Raw genomic sequence first — 15658 nt, forward strand, 5'->3', positions numbered from 1 at the left:
ACAGCTACAGTATACCAAAGATTCACTATTCCTCGGAGAAACATTGGCACCCAGGGTAATAAAATTAACTTTAATGCAGCATAATTAAACAGAAGCAAGCACAGTAAGATTGATATATAACTGGCCCAGTTTTTCAATAAACCCTTAGAGACATAACTAAAGGACAGATTCATGAAACTCTTTTCCCACCACAGCAGTTTTATATATCACAATTTCTAATAGTAAAGTGGCTGGCTCCAGTAGCAACCACAAAAGCCATAAATCTAGATTTTTACTTATTTTCCTTCATTTATACCCCACTTTTCTCCCCAATGGAGACTCAAAGTGGCTTGCAGCATTCTCCCTTTCTCCATTTTATCCTCACAGCCACCCTGTGAGGTAGGTTAGGTTGAGAGTGTGTAACTGGCCCAGAGCCATCCAGCGACCTTTCACGGCAGAGTGGGGTGTTGAACCTGGGTCTCCCCCCTAGTCTAACACTACACCGCACTGGATCACCCTCAGACACTGCAGGGGGTCTCTACACTGAAATAAACCCAAAGGGGGGGGGGAATATAAAAGCATCCATAACAGCCCAGTAAGGACTGAATATTCTCTAGGAGGCACAGAATGTTGACACCATCTGAGCAATCAGCTAAACAAAAAGAAATGGAGGTAGAAATTGGCCTGTTCATACTGTTGGGTATTAGATAGCGAGCTTTGCTACATGTCAGACAGTTAAGGGTTAATATTGTAACTGACCAAGTGGTCAGCAGGGTGGCCATTGCAATCGTGCCTGGTGGTCACGTATACGACAATTTGCATTCATGGCCCATTACCAATGCTGATTTCTCCACACCCATCTCTCCCCTGGACATCACAGACTCTTCTGCATATCACACCTAATCCCATCAAGCCTGCTATTCACATTTACATACTGTTCCTCTACTTAAAGACCGATGGATTCACATTCTAGCTGTATCTGAAGAAGTGAGCTGTGGCTCACGAAAGCTCATACCCTACCAGGAAATATTTTTGTTAGTCTTTAAGGTGCTACTGGACTCTTGCCCTTTTTGACTACGACAATTTGCATGTTTAACTGCTTTCGATATCCTTTGTTTGGAAGTGAAAGCAGTTCAGTTGTTACCTTTTGGATGCCAGCCTGCTAGGACGGAGAGGCTTTCTTGTCGTTTAAGAATGCCTACTCGAGAGTAAGCTTAGCATCTGCCAGAGGCTTCTGGCAAGCATAGGAAACCTAGAATGTAGAAAGGATTATTTGTTTTTTGCTCCCAGTGAATTTCCCTTACCCTGAGTTTAGAGTAAATCTTGTATATTACCAAGACAAACGTCCTGTGTCTTTTGTGCGCGTGTGTGATCAAGCTTTATTTTCAATAGACCATGATCAACGATCCGATCCCTCTGAATGGTAGCAGTAAGCCCTTAAGAATCTAACACATACCTCCAGAGAGTTTATAGAAGACTGGAGGGGGAGATCTCTAAATTATTCCCCACTTTTGTAATGCCTTGTGGAGACCTAGCTTATAAGTATATATTTTGCAACTACGCAGGATCCACGAAGAGCTTTGCCTCATGAAAGGGCTCTAATCCGCATTTATTTCCCAGGGTACCATGGCAACAACATTAATCAAAAATTTGTCTGGGCGCAGGGCTACTCCTTTATATGGAAAGGTAGAGCATCTGGAGAAACTGGTTTGAGTAGGGGTCCCCAACCTTATGGAGCCAGCCATAAAATGAGTGCTGCAGCTTAACTTGAGTCACACGGTGAAGATCTATCTGAAGAAGTGAGCTGTGGCTCACGAAAGCTCACACCCTGCCAGAAAATATTTTTGTTTGTCTTTAAGGTGCTACTGGACACTTGTTCTTTTCTATTTTGTGCTGTGGTCGCAGCTGCTGGGAAAGCAACTTAAAAAAAAAACTGCACGGCCAATCAGAAATCTTGCTGGGCAAAAAGCTCTACCTGGCCCCATCCGCGTCCTAAAAACACTTGGCGGGTGTCAGAAAAGGTGCTGCAGGTGGCATAGCGTCCAAGTGGCCACATTGAGGACCCCTGGTAAGACTGCTGGAGTAGGATCTTGGAGATCTAGGTTCAGAGCACCACTCTGCCATGGAAACGTGCTGGGTGACTTTGAGCTGGTCCCTATCTCTCCCAGCCTAGCCTACCTCAGAGTGTGGTGGTTGTGAGGATAAAATAGAGGAGGGGAAAACAATGGTGTAAGCTGCTGTGGGTACCATTGGGGAGAAAAGCAGGAGAAGATAGATAGACAGACAGATAGACCCTTCTTCATTATACCACCAATACCAGCTGGTGGAGAATAGCTGTAGACCTCTCAAACAAATCCTCTTCCATGTTATGCAGCAGGAAGAGTCTAAGGTAAGAACCAGGCAACTGCCAAAGTGAAGGTCAACTCAGCCCCTGAGGGCCAAAATAAATTGGATCTCAGCTCTGTTAAATGGAGAACAAACTGTCCCTCACATAAGATTAAGACTCAGGACACGCTTCTGAGACACTTTTATTCATTGAGCATAGTTCTAGGTTGCCTTTCTGAAACAAATCTGTCTGAACTGTCTTGCAACACATGTAAAATAATATAAAACAATTAAAATCCCTAACAAATGCAAAGGACAACCCAGACAATAAAATTATAATTAATCAATAACAATAAAATTATAAACAAAACCCCCCAAATTACTAAAAGACAAGAATCAATTGATCGGATGTAAAGGAACAAACAGAATCAGCATAAAACTATGCACAGAACACAATGACTGGTCAGATAAAAGAGTGTGAAACTGTACATAACAACACAAACAGAGAAGAAAATATTAACATGGCCAAGCAGTTCGAATTTAATAAAATCAGCAAAAAACTTGGGCTAATAAAAATGTCTTAATCTTAAACCTTAAGCCAAAAGTGTAGGTATCAGCTGTGCTTCCAAGGAACGAGTATTCTCTAGGAGATGTGCCACCACTAAAAACAACAACAAAATGCCCTGTCCCTGGATGCCAGCCTCCTCACTTTCTCCTGCAATAATGAAGATTAACTGCAGCAGCTAGGACTTAACTCCTCTTTGGTGTAGGGCCATGATTCTTCTTATTAGGTCTCATTGATATTATTTTCGAGAACAATTTCTTCAGATATTTGGATTCTTTTTTTCTTCAAATACAGGGAGTGGCCATGGGTGCAGCTTGTGCCCCGTCAGTGGCCAATATTTATATGATTGCGTTTGAAAAGGATTCTTTGATTTCTCATTCCATGTTTCACGATCACGTGGATGTTTATTTTAGTTACATTGACGATTTATTTTGCATTTTGGACTCTGCATCATCCTATGAGCCATTTTTAGAGTGGCTCAATTCTCTAAATCCTTATTTAAAGTTTTCTGGCCAGATGAATAACCAAGCCATTGCCTTTTTAGATGTGGAGGTCTTTAGGACCCAGGCAAACAAGGTGGCCGTGAGACCGTATCGCAAGCCTACCATGCATGTTACAGATAGGTTTCCCCAACAGGGCAAATAGTGACTCCCCAGGATTGTTTCAGTTCAGGGAAGGTTTAAGCTGAGAAAAGTTGAAGCCCCTGTCCCCACGCCATGGTTCTGATCTAATTGTGACCAAAGGTGCTTGAGAAACAAGTTCCCCTGCTCTTGACATCTGACGAACAGCATCCAAGTCAGGTTGGGGGAACCCTGACCCTGCAGTTACAAATTGTAAAGTGTAGTTTGGCCTAAGTCAAAGGGCAAGGATTATTTCTTATTTGTAATATAGGGGTCTCTGCTAGGGTTGCCAGCCTCCAGGTACTAAAGTATTGGAATAAATTCACAATAATTCCTTCAATGTAATGACAGTTCATTCAGCGGTTTCTTTCCTTTTGGGACATTGATTTAGGCGATAGCTTTATATTTATTGAATTTGCGAGCTGCAACAGACGCGCCATTGCACGTGTACATCCATCATCTGGCAGAGTATCCACGCTGGGAGTCCACAATCACAGTGAAGCTGATCCTTTTTCCTTTCCCTTCCCCCCGTTTCCCCCCTTCTTTACCTCCCCCCCTCCTTTTTTCCCATTCATTTCTGCTCACATTTTCATCTTTGCTTATACTGATAAAAACTTGGAGAGAGTAGAATTTGTTTACATTGTCATACTGGTAGGGAGTCACTTTAGGGTGTGACTAACACTCATGCCCGTTTGATTTGTATAGCTCCCAGTAGCTTTAACAGTGTAATCTGCAAGTCTGTAAGTACAAATTGATTTTTGGTGTAGTCTGGTATTGTTACATGGTTTTGCACTAATTTAGTGTATGTTGGCAGCATGTACTGCATCTCACTGTCTCTATCTGTGGAATATTTATTGCACTAATGAAATATATTTGAATGAATAATTGCGTGTTACCCATAGGAATATTTATTGCATTCAAAAAATTTATATAAAAAATTTACATGATTTATACTAATGGAGTGATTGTCATTACATTGAAGGAATTATTGTGAATTTATTCCAATACTTTGGAGCCTTGTGCTGTATCATTTGTTAGTATTTGTACATTACAGCATAGGTGTTACTTTTGTTGCTAAACCTCCAGGTACTAGCTGGAGATCTCCTGCTATTACCACTGATCTCCAGCCGACAGAGATCAGTTCACATGGAGAAAATGGCCGCTTTGGCCATTGGACTCTATGGCATTGAAGTCCCTCCCCTCCCCAAACCTCGCCTTCCTCAGGCTCCGCCCGAAAGACCTCCCGCCAGTGGCGAAGAGGGACCTGGCAACCCTAGTCTCTGCAGGTACCTTTCCAGTTAGTCCCAAGGACATTTTTGTATGCCTCCATATATTACCGCTCCAAAGTGAACAGCTATGATAGTATGCCATAAGTCATTCCCGGAACAAGAACCACTCCAAGGTCCCTTTTTATAAGGCGCATTCCAGATGAGTCATCCACTAATCCTGAGAAGCCCTTGAAGCTAAATCTATCAATTCAGAACCAGCATTTCAAGCAGAAAATAAAATTATAGCTTGTCACTTCTTGTTCCATCAGAAAGCACTGACAGATAAAAAGGAGAGAATATACAAGGGAAAGAAAACAGTGATTAAAGAAAAGGAGGGCTTTAAATTATACATTGTTTCTTGGGGGAAAATCACTGAAATGTATGCAACATGCCATCTGTTTAACTCAGGCTGGGAATGCTGATCTGTCTAAAAATAAGGATTTGTCAAGACAACCATGTCCACTCTATTATTCGTCTTTGCTAACAACTGCATTATACAACATTTTCATTAATTTGCCTTTGAGTGCTCCTTTCTGTAGATTGGGAGGGGGGGGTCAAAAATAATTTTAATCCTGTTACACCCTGAAAGGCGAGAAGTTCCATTGTGATGCTACCTGGGTATGATTTCTTTTTGGATATTTATGGTACCATGATGGTAATATTCATTTTATTTACAAATATACTAGAAGGGAACACAGGTGGAGGCAAAAAGACACTCCTTAGTGTAGCTGATTTGTTCCCCACAGAGAGGGAGGGAGAGAGAGAAAGATCCAACACTTCCAGCAATCTGTCCCTGGATGTAGCTTTCTTGGTCTGCTTTCCCCCAGACCACATTAACTCCTGTCTCCTAATATCTGCTCCTTCCCCTCAACAGAGAAGGATCACCTTCTCCAAGCTGAACATTAATTTGTCAAGATCCAGACTGCCACGAAGTCCAGCTAGGCCAACCCAAGGTGATGAAATAAAAAGTGACAATAAGAGGGACAGTTTTAGGTGGGTAGCCATGTTAGTCTGTAGTAGCAGAACAAAATTCGAGCCCAGTAGGACCTTAAAGACCAGCAAAACTTTATAGGGACTCACAAAAGGTTATAAGCCAGGAAAATGTTGTTGGTCTTAAAGGTGGTAGTGGACTCAAATTTTGTTCTCATAAGAAGGATAATATGGGTGAAAACAGGGTTGCCACCTTCCACACGGGGACCATGTCTGTCCGCACTTCGCGTTTGCAGCTCCGATTTCTGCGGGCTTTCCTTGCATGTTCGCACTTCATCTCAACTGAAGGATTCCGGAGACGTCTCCAGAGCACAATTTCGCCGCGTTAAGAGCATCCGCTTATACGGCGAATTCATAGAAATGAAATGTTTTCCTCGCCTGGAGCCTTAAAGTGCGAACAGAAAATCTGTCTTCACGCCACTTACTGCTGCCAGTCCACCCCCCACTCCTCCCCAACCTCCCTAACTGCCCACACTCGTTTCCCCCCTTTTTCTGCTTTGCAGAAGAGCGCAACCGTTTGCGTGAGCAGCCACAAGTTTGCTACTGTCTCATCAATTGCAAAGGGTATTTTTTCATTGCTTGCACGAAACGCCATGAGGTTGTGTCATCTTTGCTCTGCTCAAAATAAATGCAACGTGTGCGGCTTGCGCTTATGCCCACGTCATGTCGTTTGATCGGGAGGGTTTGTTGGAGGCAATGTGCAGCATCTCTTTATTTTTGACCGCTTAGGCAAAGGCAGATGTGAGGGGTGGGATGGTGGCAAGTTTCGCTTTGCCAAAGTAAAAACTCCTTCCCTGCATTACAATCACAGGTTTTGTTTGTCCCCTTTTCGCCGCCATTTTTTAAACTGGCTTTCCCGCAACCTTTATGAAGTGCCCCACGAATTTTCCTTAATTTCCCCTGGCGCTGACGCTGGACCAATCGCCGTCTTTGTTTCGAGCACCGAGTGGGCATGCGCAGCAGGCTACCACCTCAGCCAATCACAATGCTCCTTCGAGCTGGCGCGTAAATGCTGCCGCGCATGCGTGGGAATTTGACGGCAGTCATTACTGTGATGATGGAAGCGCTGCCCCTGTTTCTCTTCCAAAATATATGCTCTAAATCGGGGAGTGCGAGGGGAAAACATATGAATTTTATCTAATACAGCAGAGGAAGGCGTCGCGGTGGGAACAGAAATTTTAAGTCGTGTTGGATGCTTGTGTACTGGACATAATTAAATTGCTAGGTAAGTTGCTAGTGCGTTCACGGGCGGGGTCTGGAGTTCTCACAGAATTATAGATGATTTCCAGACAATGGATATCAGTTACTTTGGAGGATATGGCAGCTTCCGAGGGCAGACTCTCTGCTATCACATCTCCACTTCTCCCTTTCCTAGACTCCACCCTCCAGGCACTGCCCCCCAATTTCCAGAAATTTCACTTCCCGGGGGTAAAGCTTCTTCCTTCCATGTTCCCTGGGCAGCTTTGAAGAGAGAATGGCAAGCTGTGTGAACACAATGAGACATCCAAACTCTCACATGTCACAAGAATGAAGTCCCATTGGACACACACTTGTATAGGTCCTATGCCCACATTCCAATGACTGTACGTGGGCCCACTGGAGTTAAACACATCTAGCAGCTCATCATTAAGCTTACGGTAATTCTTTGCAGAGAAATCAAGTGATGTAAGCGCATGTGGCATCCTGACTTCTCTGCATGGCATGAGTCCCAAAAGTGAGCATGCAAAAGCACCTGTATTTATTTTGTGTTCTGAGGAGGTAGATCAGGGGTAAGCAACCTTGTATTTGTGATGTGCCAGCAAACCAAAAGGGAGTGAATAAGGGGAGTGACGAGGGCTCTGTTTGGCTAGACTCCCTGAGAGTAAGCCAAGCCCCAGGGTATGCCTTGGACCCAGTTAGTGGTTGGTCAGGGCCAGGATGTGATGACAGATATAAGAAGTGCCCATCCCCTTCTCCCATGCCACCAGCCCGAGCAGTGGCTCACCATACTTACTGAGGCGGAGAACCAACCTAGTTTGCTGAGCATGCCACTGTTTCACACAAGTGCTGGCGAAATGCCTATCCTTGAAATAGATGCTGTTTTATTAAAAAACCTCCTGGTTTAGCGGACCTTTGTGCAATGCTGTGCAGAGCGATCTTTGTCCGAGCCCACTGATTTCCATGGGCTTAAGTGGGAGTAAATCTCCATAGGATTGCATTCAACCTTCAAAACCTAGCCATTCCAGCAACATCTGCAAGTAGCTAACATATTCAGCCAATGTGGTGGTGTTATTACCTCTGATGTTATGGCATTTCCACACACATTACATTAAAAGCTCTTCCCCCCCCCCCATTTTTACATCTGTAATTCAAATGAACAGCTGTTATCTTTCACCTTTTTTCGCAAACCTGCATCAGCTGTGATATTTATATTTTGGGAACTTGGTAACATTGGCACCAAGATCCTTGCACATTTCACTCCACTAGAGGCCCACAATTAATAATTAACACATACCTTATCAGAATGCTAAGAATAGCAATTAATCCATCTGTTCGCCACAGTGAGCAGTGCACAAGGTATCTATTTAAATCTGATTCACTTTTCCAGTCCACAGCATGGACACTGAGGCTGAAAACGCATGGCCGTTTTGTCCCTCGTATCTCCCCCGGTTGTAGCAAACCTCACAAGGCCACACGCATGGTCGTTGCCTGCCTCCGGGATGAACCCTCCCGATTCCGGACCTTCCCTGGGTTTATGGGGCGAAAACGCATGGTCGCTTTATCCTCCTTTAATCCCTGTTTTAGCCAGGATCGAATGCACATTAACCGAAATGCATGGAATGCTGTGTTGTCGCAATTTTTATGGGCGATTCGCGACAGCTGCGGGAGTTTGAATGGTGCGTTTCAGCACCCGGGTCGACTCCCTGCTTGTAGCCCAGGCAGCGGCTTGTAGCTCCTTTACTTTCCCCCTCTACCCCTTCCGCCTCCCCCCAGCACCAGCCGGGGTTTTAGCCCACCTCACAGCCTGCAGAGCCCCACAGTCAAGAGGGGAAGCGGCGGCAGCTCCTTCCGAAGCCAACACAACGCACTTTCAGCCAACGCAGACTGGGTTGGCTTTGCTGGTTTGAGGCAGCGTCGGCTGGAAGTGACCGGCATTGGTCCCGGAAGGAGCCACTGCCGCTTCGCCTCTTGACTGTGGGGCTCCAGGCTGCATGCTGCAGGATGTGAGGTGGGCTAAAACCCCGGCTGGTGGTGAAGCAAGGTGGAAGAGTGAGTGGGGGGACTCACTAGTCTGTCTGTAGCAGTAGAAAAGAGCAAGAGTCCAGTAGCACCTTAAAGACTAACAAAATTTCTGGCAGAGTATGAGCATTCGTGAGTCACAGCTCACTTTTTCAGATACAGCTGGAATGCTGATTTCTCCATGCCTACTACCCCTCTGCATATCACACCTAATCCAATCACACTTACTTTTGACATTTGCATGTGATTGCCATTGTGTGTCTAATTCACTCTTCTCTACTTAAGGACAGATGGACTCACATTCTAGCTGTATCTGAAGAAGTGGATGTGAGGGCGATTTGGCTGCAACATCTGTCACCCCCATTGATCGCCAGGGTTGATTCGGCTGATCTGGCTGGCTAGGTGGGTGTCCCCTACCTCCCTTACTGCTCCATGTGCATCCCTCCCGAAGCTGCGCGCTCGGTGGAAGAGGACGACCATCCCAGATAGAAGGAGTGTACCGTTCTTCGGTCAAGGGTATACGATAGCTGTGCTCCCCTGCTAGATGGCCGTATCTGAAGAAGTGAGCTGTGGCTCATGAAAACTCATACCCTGCCAGAAATTTTGTTACTCTTTAAGGTGCTACTGGGCTCTTGCTCTTTTCTACTATTAAAGAGATGGCTGATCAACATCACACACAAGGGTCTCATCAAATGTATGCCTGAGATCTGCATATCCTATGCATAGTTATATAAATAAAGTCACCTTGACTGGAGGTTTGGTTTAATGTTCTAATGATTTACTTGTGGCTTGGGGGTGGCATTCAGTGATTACGTTGCATACTGGGTGGCTGTGGTGGATTAAGGGTTAAAATTCATTGATTTAATTCCTCTTTTTTTTAATGCAAGTGGGAGACCTTTAAGAAGATGGTGGCAGATCTGGGAGGAGCTTCAAGCACCCCTACCTACTTGTTAAGACATCAGCCTCTATGGCTTATTTCATTCCTTTTTTTTTGCATAGTAATGGCAGCTGCCAGAGCCTGACAGCGCTATTAATGGAAATTTGTGTTTGTGTAAAGATTAAATAGAATCAGCTTAAAGCCCTCAGTCTAAACCTCGGGCAGGCAATTATGGATCACCTAATTGATATGCACAGCCCTCAAACAGTGCACAGAAAAAAACGCAGACAGATTGCATTATGGGAGTCTTGGAGATAAGAGGTGCAGGTTCTGAACCTGGAAATATTCCTCCCTCTTTAAGATCTGCAGGGCAGGGAGGAACATTCGGTTGCTGGGGCTACTCTCATCTTTGATCTTGGGTCACTTCCACAGGACATCTAAAGCATTTGTTTTACGTTCTCCGCCTCTGTAAATTCATATGTCTAATTGCATTGGCTAAACTACTTCAGTGTAAAAATCACCTGCTTTCTGCCCGGCATTGACAACAGTTGTATATGGACACAAACAGCATGATGTAGTGGTCTGACTGTCAGATAGGGTTGCCAACCTCCAGGTGGGGCCTGGCGACCTACGCAATGCGCTGACATCACTTCCAGGTTTACCCAGAAGCAACGCGGACGCTCTAGTAATCATCCCCCCGAACTCTATGGTGGGTGCAGCAACAAATGGCTACCACAGGAGGCAGGGTAGGGTTGCCAGGTCCCTCTTCGCCGCCGGTGGGAGGTTTTTGGGGTGGAGCCAGAGGAGGGCGGGGTTTGGGGAGGGGAGGGACTTCAATGCCATAGAGTCCAATTATCAAAGTGGCCATTTTCTCCAGGTGAACTGATCTCTATTGGCTGGAGATCAGTTGTAATAGCAGGAGATCTCCAGCTACTACCTGGAGTTGGCAACCCTAAGGCAGGGCCAGCTACAAATTGATTGCCACAGCTTAACTTCAGTAACACAGTGACTTCAGTAACTTCAGCATAGGGTTGCCAACTGCCAGGTAGTCACAATGATTATAAAGTAGTGGTATTTAATAACATATCCACCACCGATAGTATGTAGGCAAAAACATGTGTTGTTAATTATTGCCTTAAAAGTAACGCCGAAGAGAGGACTATGCAGAGAATGTTAATGAAAGCCAGCGTTGGTCCCTGAAGAAGGCGTTAATCGCTGAAACAGAAAGATCACCGGGCTTCTGTTGAGAACAACTACACTACTGAATTGCTACTCTCAAGAAGCATATCTGTGGAAGAAAGGGAGGTTGGCACCCCCTTTCATGGACTTACCTATAATACTGTTATTTGTTTGTAACAAGGCATAGTCCTCTCTTCGGCGTTACTTTTAAGGCAATAATTAACAACACATGTTTTTGCCTACATACTATCAGTGGTGGATATGTTATTAAATACTACTACTTTATAATCATTGTGTCTAGCTTTGCGAAGTGCTGTTTCTAGTTTGCTGAGCATCCTGCAGCACGCTAACCTTTGTTTACCACAAACTGCCAGGTAGTAGCAGGAGATCTCCTGCTAATTCAACTGATCTCCAGCTGATAGAGATCAGATCACCTGGAGAAAAATGGCGGCTATGGCAATTGGACTCTATGGCATTGAAGTCCCTCCCCTCCCCAAACCCCGCCCTCTTCAGGCTCCACCCCCAAAATCTCCCACCGGTTGAGAAGAGGGACCTGGCAACCCTACTTCAGCAAGCCTATTCCTCTGTGAAGCATCAACCACCTTGGGATTTGAGCCTGCCTGACCCCTTAGGTAGCCCAGCCCAGCCGGGGTAGGGGTGGGGATCAGTTTAACTTTACTCTTGAACTACCAGACAAAGTTCTAAAGGAAAGGATCGACAAGGACAACTGACATGCAGCCCAGTGATGAACGCTGACTACAGCCTGTTGTAGTCTACCTGAAAGGCCAAAAAGCATAGCCTACCTTCTGAGGCTTTTCACTCTCCCTAACACGGAAAATGGAAGCCTCACGAGTTTTATGTATACCTATTCTCTTCATGATGCATACCTATTCTCTCCAGGATCAGAGGAGCATGCCTAATATATTAGGTGCCATGGAACACAGGCAGGATGGTGCTGCCGCAGTCGTCTTGTTTGGGGGCTTCCTAGAGGCACCTGGTGGGCCACTGTGTGAACAGACTGCTGGACTTGATGGGCCTGGGTCCGATCCAGCATGGCCTTTCTTATGTTCTTATGTATAGATAAATATTTTTGTAAGGTTCCTTGGGCCCCTTTTTAGTAGGAAAGATACGATATATATTCTTACACAAATACATTTGGACATAGGGTTGCCAGGTCCCTCTTTGCCACCGGTGGGAGGTTTTTGGGGCGGAGCCTGAGGAGGGTGGGGTTTGGGGAGGGACTTCAATGCCATAGAGTCCAGTTGCCAAAGCGGCCATTTTCTCCAGGTGAGCTGATCTCTGTCGTCTGGAGATCAGTTGTAATAGCAGGAGATCTCCAGCTAGTACCTGGAGGTTGGCAACCCTATTTGGACATGTCAAGAACAGTATAAAACATAATGTGATGTCTTTCCCCAAAGCATTGAGGTATCACAACGAAATGCACTGCTTACATTTAAGTCATAATTCTGTTTTCACATCAGTTCAACCCCCTGCACCAGCCAAGGGAGGAAAGTTGTGAAATACATTATCACGTGAAGTCTAATTAAAACCTCTCAAACAATGTGATTGAGTCAATATTTGTTGGTTACTGGGGAGCTGCGGCAGGGCTCGAAGTGTGCTTGCATGTTAAATTTCTTTTTAAAAGAATCAAAAACCAGAACCTTCCAGAGGAGAAATTTGGCCTCTGGTTCCAGCGCTTTATTTTTGCTTTTTCTGTGCATCTACAGCCCTCTAGTGTTAGATCGTTTTTGCAACAATTCACATCTTTTGAAATATTTTTTGCTGGAGAAATGGCTGTTATATCTTGTTAGGCATTTCTTGCAGGTTATCCAGGCATCTTTCCCAAAATGGGACATCCCAGCAATCAATCAGCAACATTTCACCACAAAGAAAACTCAGATCTTCTGTCAGCAAGTGCAGTTGTGCCTCGTAGTCACTTACTGGAAAAGTGGTTCTGGCATCACTAGTCACAGGTGTTTCCATGCTGGGAGAGGCTTGGGAAGGTTCCCCTGCTTCTGTGGCTGATAATATAGCACTGAAGCAATGGGTCTTCCACGTGGCAGGTTCCCCTGCCTCAGTCCCCTGGTGAAAGCCACCCACCCTGGTTCCACGAAAACGTTCCCCGGGTTTTTTAAATCAACAATTAAATGTTGTAACAATCTGTGTACTACATTCTAATTTTTAAAGAAGTCGCTAGGCCCTTTTGTTGGGGAGCTTTGCCTTTCCCCTTATATCTCTGCAACAAAAAGGGATAGAGTCTTTTTTAAATGAAATTTGGGAATTCAGAGAACCTGATACATGGTATTTCATCTTTATAACAATATTAAATTACTAAATGTTTTTAAAAGTCCCTGGTGGTGGTGGAGCAGGGATGGGGCAGGAGAAAAGACTGCCATGTGGGTGGGATCACACAGCAGCTATTGCTGGAATCTTTCCCAAAACTTCACAGCAAAGTAACTTTGGGAAAGATCCAAGAAAAGCCAGGGAAACCCCAAGAGCAGCACAAATGCACCAGTGCTGTGGGAGAACATTAAAATTTTCCAACAGCAGAAAATCTGGGGCAATAACATGTGTGAAAACAGCCACAGCCAGTGCAATTCTACTCTGCCTTTAACATGTTTTGACCTTTTGTACCCTTCGATTTTTTCATATCATTTGTCTAAGAACCCCCCCCACACACACACACACTGTAGCATCAGGAGTGCCAATGTAGCCCTTTTCAAAGAAGAAGAAGAAGAGTTGGTTTTTATATGCCGACTTTTCTCTACCACTTAAGGAAGAATCAAACCGGCTTACAATCACCTTCCCCTCCCCACAACAGACACCCTGTGAGGTAGGTGGGGCTGAGAGAGCTCTAGGAGAGCTGTGACTAGCATCATATAGAATAATGTTCAAATGCCCATTTTTTCAGACCATCTTTAAAAGTTCTGCTCCAAATACCCCCCCCCCTTCTGAAGTAAGGGAAGTATTTACAATGCGTTCTCTTTAATGGTGCCCAGGCTTTGGAAAACCCTCCCTAGGGAGACTTGTTTAGATTGGTTCTTGTAGGTTATCTGGGCTGTGTAACCGTGGTCTTGGTATTTTCTTTCCTGACGTTTCGCCAGCAGCTGTGGCAGGCATCTTCAGAGGAGTAACACTGAAGGACAGTGTCTCTCAGTGTCAAGTGTGTAGGAAGAGTAATATATAGTCAGAAAGGGGTTGGGTTTGAGCTGATACTTTTTGCAGGGCAATGATTCAGCTCAAACCCAATCCCCTTCTGACTATATATTACTCTTCCTACACACTTGACACTGAGACACCCTGTCCTTCAGTGTTACTACTCTGAAGATGCCTGCCACAGCTGCGGGCGAAACATCAGGAAAGAAAATACCAAGACCACGGTCACACAGCCCGGATCACCTACAAGAACCAATGAACTCTGACCGTGAAAGCCTTCGACAATATCTTGTTTAGATTATTCTCTTGTACATATTAAGTTGTGAGTTTGGACTGTCCTTTTCTGTCCACCTTTGAGGAGCAGACGACACATTGGGGTTCCCTTTCCCCCCGTTTGTTTAGTTCAAGGCTCTAGTTTAGTGCCTCTTCATTGTACTTAACAGCTGTATCATTGTTATGCTGCTATGTGTGTGTGTTTTTTTAACTTATCTGGGAGCGGTCTTGATTGCGGAGGCAGTACATAGTTGCTTAAGTACAAAAACTACGTCTGACTTCCCTCTTGAGCGAGGTGGTGCAGACATCGCAGGGATGGGAGGCCATTTAGCCTGCCGTCCAAAATTTTACTGACCTGACTCAAATGTTATTTTCTGGGTCAGTTGCCAGGAAAGATTTCAGCTGTTAGTGCGCATGTGTAAACTGCCACTGAACATGTGAATCTTATGTAGCATTAGGCATGGGAGCTCTTTGAAAGTGATGTGCCTATGGAAAAAAAAACCCCGCACTTATGCAAGACACGCGTGTACATAAACGCGTGTCAACTCTCTTTCACGAAAAGTATTCAAAAGCAGCACACACTTTCCCACGCTAAAACCCGATAGATACAAGGTTGGTAGAACTATCCTCCCCTCTCTTCCTCTCCGGCACAGAAAGAACGGTTCGTTCCTGATAACTCCCTGGGCTGCTACAAGCGCTTGCGCATAGAGAATTTGTCAATTTTAGAATAACAATGCAAACAATGACATAATTATGGGCTGATCAGAAATTGTGTCTTTATTTGTAAAGTGATTGCTGGAAGTCTGTAAGTTTTTCCTGCCTATTTCCGTGTGTGACGCATTCTCTCGATCTCTTGGCCGTGGGTTGTGTGCACCCAGCTCCTGTTATTTTCTGGCCGGTAATAAAAGCAAGCTGTTAGTTTCATCCTACTGAAGTGCCTGGTTGTCTCATAGAGTCCAATGATAGACAACAAGGAGGCGGTTAAGTTAAAAGCAACAGTTCTTTATTTAGCTAAACACAGGGGTTCTCAGATAATTGAGGCACAACAAAAGTATGTGATGCACATTGTGTTATCATGTTGTAACCCATATTTATTTATTCGTTCCTTTATTGTTACTGTGACATATTGTGTTATTTCTATTCAAAGATATAGAATGTAGGGCCTAGGGATGCCAGGTACCCCCTGGCAACTGGCGGAGGTGGGGGG

This window comes from Euleptes europaea, chromosome 2 (genome assembly GCF_029931775.1).
Source record: "Euleptes europaea isolate rEulEur1 chromosome 2, rEulEur1.hap1, whole genome shotgun sequence".
NCBI lineage: Eukaryota > Metazoa > Chordata > Lepidosauria > Squamata > Sphaerodactylidae > Euleptes > Euleptes europaea.